The following is a 6354-nucleotide window of genomic DNA, read 5'->3' as shown; positions in this document are numbered from 1 at the left end:
CTTGAAAGTTATGTTATGCTTTGGTTTAAATGGATCCAAAGTATTTGGGATATAATGTGATAGGAATAATGTGCTTTAATTTGTGGTGGGTTGGCAATTCATTAGAATATTGCCAACTCGTGTTTTTATTTTGATATGATTACCATATGAAGGCACTTGAGCACCAAGCGTGGGGAGCACATGGAAATGTCGGCCAGTGGCTGTGAAGAAATTTTTTCTCTGCGGTGGTCCCGTGGTTCCGCATTTCCCCTGGAATGATTTCATCTTCCAATGGTTCTTCCAGGTGCCATTCTACTTGTGTTCATGGATGTTTTGATTCCATGCATTAGTCGAGTGGCATGTTTCTGAAATTTTGATTGGAGAGTATTTCTGCGATCAAAAGGGATCAAAAAAAATAAAAAAGCTAGTTGATGCTAGAGTTTTATAAGACTAGTATCTCCGAATAGCAGAACCCAGTAAAATCAGCATTTAGCATCATTTTCAGAAAAAATGGGCACTTTTTGCTCAGTCAAGCATTTATTAAAAAATATTTCCTAAAACCTTGAAAGGCATTATAGCAACCATTATATAATTGGATAATGGCAGAATAATGGTCATTTTATGGTTGACTAAGGGCTATTAGAATTGCATCAATGGTTATTATCTAAGCTATGGATAATAGTGTGTATACATTATCGAAAATTGTAAATGATAAATCCTTTTATTCATTTCTTGTACATCAAGGCTGTTCATGTTTCCTCATCCTGAGAACCATTGTTTTCTCCAAAGCATTCATCATGTTTCTCCCTTCTCTTGAGTGCCCCTGGAAAATGTAGGAAGAAGGGGAGCCCTTATGCTGTATTGCTAGTAGCTTGTGGCTTGAGCGGCCTATTAAGCTTTAATAATGTCTACATATACATCCAAGTGATGTCAGAATGATGTGGTAAGGCATGGCTCAAGTACCTAACTTTTTTCCTAAAATATGTGGATAATTACCATGTGTTCATCTTAAGATCATAAATCACAACTTTTAATCAAAAGCAGAAGAGTGAGGCACTTCAAATCGATAAATAACAATTTGGAGAACCAAATAAGATGTAATAATACCTCACTCAAGAGATTGAATAGAGACAACAAATTTCCAAACCTGGCCCTAAAAGAATAGGGTAATAATACCCTTATTCTTCCCTTTGAGCCAATAGTTTCCCCCATGATTGACTTATCCCAAATCCAAGCCTACTCTATTATTTTTACCCAAGCCTAGACTCTAACTAATTCAATCATAACCCGTAGCCAACCCAAGCCCAACGAATAGCCAATGCAAGCCCAATCCGGAGCCAACCCAAGCCTAAACTATAGCCAACCTATGTTTGAACCGTATAAATAACACAAACTATTAGCCTTACCTAAGTCTAATTTATAGCTCGATTGGGCCAAGTATGATCTATCTCGTATTGATTGAACCCTAGGGATTAAATCACCCCAACCAAAACCTGCCCCAGATTTACTTCATCTTTATCTATTTTTCATGTTCCTCAACTACTAATAATTTGAAGCCCATATTAGCTCTCTAGGTCTTACAAATTTAAATATATTTGGGAGCTATATAGCCGAATAGCCTATGAAAAGCCAAATTCTTATACACAATTTTCTTATGTGCTTGCTTCACACCTCTAACCTCTTGTTTCATTTAGCTATAGCCAATATTTCTTCACCCATGCTGACAGCCATCTCCATTCATGCCATGCAAGCATCATGATATCCCATGTTCAATTATGCTTTTATTATGCACTTTCTTATTCTATGTTTAGAAACCTAACCTTAGTCTTATCCTGAGATGAATCTAACCAGCAATTGCCAACTTATTTCCACCCCTTATTTCAAACAAATAAATCCTAGCTGATACAACCTTTTGGTTTATGTAGTCACCATGGTCATCCTTCCACACTTTCTCCCTCCTAATCTCACCACTTAGATGAGCTAAGACAAAAATCCTCTCTATTTAGCTAACTTTTCATGCAAGTAGTGCTTTCAATCCAAACTCTTCCATATAAACCCCCTTATTCATGAAGAGAGGACCAACCAAGTAAGAAAGCTCCCAAGTTTTAGTACTAGTTCTCATCCCTCTCCTAACCCTCGTCATCTCTCTTTAGTAGTCTTAGAATCTTTACCCACTACAGAAAAATCTAAGCCTTCTCCCAAGCCCCAAAATCTTGGAGGCTTCAAATACTCATCCCCTCCACCACCACTTCTAGGTCCAAATACCTTAACAAGGAGGAGGTACCCACCAAGGGCTGAAGATAAGGTCCAACTCCTTAGAATTTGGGGAGGCCTCTAGCAGTTAAGGCTTGGGCTTCCTTCCAAGCCTGGGGAAAATCTTTGCTCAGCACTGACAACATCTATCTACAAGGGTTGACACACCCCTTATCCCTCTATTTCTCCTCTTTTTAATTCCCACTCTTTTCTCCTTTTCTTTCTTGCTCTAGTAACCTCCTAACCTGCTAGCTAAACTTGGCTAATTTACTAACTTGTTAATTTAGGGAGAGACCAGTAAGATAGTAAAAAAGGAACACTACAAAAATATAGAATTTCAACATCCAAGCATAATAGAAGACAATATCAACATCCGATATGAACAATCTACAGCATAGAAACTTAGAAATTCAATAAAAGACAACAAAATAAATCCTATCAAAGCCACAATAACATCCGAACCATCAAACCAGAGAAAGGAAATACAGTCTATCTTTGGCGCCAACAAAATCAAAGGTATGTATAAGATTGGTCAGGCTGAGTAGGTGCCCAAAATTCAACCATCTGCTGCATATTTGCTATAAAAGAGGGAAGGCTGGGTAGGTGCCTAAAAATCAGCCATCTTCTCCACATCCACCGTTCTTGGGCTTCATGGGGAACATCGGTGGAAGGCTTTTTCTCTTTTTTTTTTCTTTTTTTTTTTGCTAAGACGGATATATCATACATTATAGGCATGATACAGCCAAAAAAAGTGGAAAAATAGTAGGTCTAGAAGTGCACCAGGTAGCCCTATCTCTCCAACATAAAGAGTATCTCCGGAGTGGTTGGCCACATAGCATGCCACCCAATTCGCCGCCCTGTTGGATTTTCTATATATATGCTTCATCTGTAGGGTCATCCCACCATAGATCATAGCACAAATATCTCTAAGCAGTGGGTGGTAGTCGCCCACCCCACCTACATTCTGCTGGATTTAGCCAATGACTATGGCCGAATCATCTTCATCGATGCCTACAGAAAGGCGGGTCTTGTAAACGAGGCTCTTTTATGGCTCAAGCGCATGAAAGCTAGGGGTATTTTCCCTGACGAGGGTAGAAGGCTTTTCATTCCCCCAAAAAATTAAAATATTAGAGAGAGAGAGAGAGAGAGAGGTGAGAGGTGAATGCATTTCTTATAGCTATTCCTTCCACACTCCATATATAGGAAAATATATCCAAAGTTTAAACACGAAGCCATCAAATCAATGAGCTCGACATTCTCCAATGAAAAAGGCCATTGGCGCTCCTCAAAACTGCCAAACCGATAAAAATAAACCATAATAAGATTTTTCACAAACAGTGAATAGCTATTGTTACGAACAGAACCACATATATTTGCAGTATCTGACTTCTTGCATCTGCCGTCCCACACCACTTTAGTTCTTATGACTAAGTTATGGTTGAAGCTTGCACTTATGACTAAGTTGCAGCAGACAGAATATATATTTTTAAAACTAAAAGCATTGCTTATCCAATTCAAATAGGGCATGTCTTGTGGACCTTGCCTGACGTAACCCGGCTTATTCATGGGCCCTCTTTACTGAATCCATGTGGACAAATACTAAAACTTCACCTCTGCTTATAAATGTAAGTTGCCATTTACCACAAAGGCAAACATCTGCGATAAAACCGAAGTAACCGTGAGCAGGGGAAATGGGCAATTGCTTTTTCATGCTTCGTATACAGCCAAGCCTCTGCTCATCTTCACGCTGTCGGTCCTTTGGAAAACCACCCCCATCATCCCAAACAATGACCTTTTTTCTTTTTTTTTTTGAAGTCTGAGATGGGAAAAGCCACCAACTTTTCAAACAACCACTTCATTTACATTTTTCTTCAAGTTCCATTACAATCCGTGAAGGAAGATCATTGAAAGGAGATTAAAATCCATCAAATAATACAAATGCCAGTGAGTGGAAGATTATTTGATGGCCGTCCATCTCCTCCTGCACAGCACTCTGCAGTACCGTGTTTCTCAAACAAGCGGACCTCCAATGGCCTAGCCGGGAGTCTCTGATACTACGGTGGCACGGCAGAGCGGGCAGGTTGAATGAGAGCCGAGCCACATGTCAACACACGCTGCATGAAAGCTATGGCGACATCCCGGAAGGAGTCGGCCCTGATCGCCCTCTTGGAACTCCGTTAGGCACACGGCGCACTCCAGATTCTCCTCACGAGCCATCGAAGAGTACACGAAAATTGGTAGCGATGACCGGACTTGGGGGTCCAGCCTATGATCATTTGAGGAGGCGGCAGCCGCCGAGGTGGCGGCGCTTGCTCGCCAGTACTCCGGTCGGTCCTGGCACGAAAGAAGGCAGCGATAGCAACAGCAGAGGAAGATTAGGCATGCAAAGAAGGTTGTACAGCTCGAGACTAGGATCATTTCTCCGAAAGTGAGTTGGCTCATGGCTTCCTTTTGTTAAGATGGGATTTACTATAGAGGTGGAATGGGTTAGGGTTCAAGGAAGGGATGAGTTGGTGGAAGAGGCATTGAAGAATGGAGAAGGGAAGAGGAGGAAAACGACCACTTGCCTGGAATTTTCTCTATGATATGGTTGGCTTGCGTTTTTCTTTAATTCGGTGGAGAAAGAAGAAAAGGACCTGCAAACTGCTCGGATATCATTAGCTCGTAAGCAAGGGGGCTGGCTTGTTCCTAATTATTAGCATGCTGTCATTCTCCAGTACAATATTCTTAACAAAGGACAATAAACAGAAGAAAAGACACCGCTTATGTTAGGTGCTGTGACCTATATGATCTAAATTTCATCACCAATATCCATTTTAGTTTCACTCCCACCAAATTCATTCTGTTAATAACACAAATTCTTCAACGCAAATTCTTGAGCAGGCCATCAATTAGTTCATTCCTTTCCACAAGGACAAAAACAAGAGAAATATATACGTACGGAGATGACATATCAAGTCCTATTATACTTTCCTTTAAAATTTAGCTACCGGTAGGGTTGAAACTGGACGGGCAAAGCCACGTTTTCGTTTAAAATTAGGCATTAAGCCGGGCGCAAACCTGATAAATTTTACCAGCTCCATCCTGACCTGGGAGCCAAGTCTGGCCTGAAGCCAAATGGGCCCTGATCCGATCGACCCTAGCCCAGCCAGAATCATGAATCCTAACCCTATACACCCCCTCCCCGTAAACAAAAAAAAATGCCGCTTGCTGCACGATTGGCCTTCCTTCCTATGAGCCATGAATATGAGAGACAAGGGAGGCGAGACAAGAGGGGTAGAGAGAGAAAAGAATAGATGAAAATGGAGATCGAAGAAAAGGAGAGAGATTGAGAGAGAGAGGAAAGAAATGGAGATCAAGAGCGGAAGAGGAGATTGAAAGAGAAAAATTGTGAGGACTCGTGCGGGCATGTCTATATCGGTTATTCAGTAGATAGATCTTGGGACTTATGCAGGATTAAAAAACTCAAATAATACCATTCGGCTAGCCATTTTTCGGTAAAGTCTTGGAGGAGAGAGAGAGAATAGATGGATTGGATGAGAAATAGAGACTTCAAGAGGAGCTAGAAAGGTGGGATGTAGGGGGTTAAAATATTGGGGTGGGTTGACCCGGATCCGGCTCTAAGTCAAGCTTTGTGTTGGGTTGAGCTGAACTGTCCAGGCCCAAGCTGAAAATGCAACCGCAAACTGGCCCGGCCTTAGCCAGGGCTCAATTTCGACCGCAAGCATCATGTGTTCCAACTGCTTTTCTTTCTTACTGTAAACCCAATAACACGGGAGACGAGATTACCGTTTTTCCACTCGATGGAGGTTATATGTTTCAGTTTTGGTTGTGATCTAATCATGACCTCTTATATATGACATCTGAGCATTTGCTACAAGGAGATCCAAATCTTAAGATTTATTAAGATTTGCCATATTTCTAGCAACCTAACAAGATCTTCTTGGCAACTGTTCCATTTTAAGTAAATATATCTAGAAACAAAATCGAGTAGTTTAGGATGAATTTGAGAGAGCGGAGGAGTTAATTAAGAATTCATTGTTTTTTTTCGATTTTATGAGTAATAAAAAGCTACAAAGGTTATTTATCATATCCCTCAAAATCAGGATAATGGAATCTTAG

Source organism: Phoenix dactylifera, unplaced genomic scaffold (genome assembly GCF_009389715.1).
Source record: "Phoenix dactylifera cultivar Barhee BC4 unplaced genomic scaffold, palm_55x_up_171113_PBpolish2nd_filt_p 000366F, whole genome shotgun sequence".
NCBI lineage: Eukaryota > Viridiplantae > Streptophyta > Magnoliopsida > Arecales > Arecaceae > Phoenix > Phoenix dactylifera.
Note: the sequence above shows the minus strand (reverse complement) of the source record.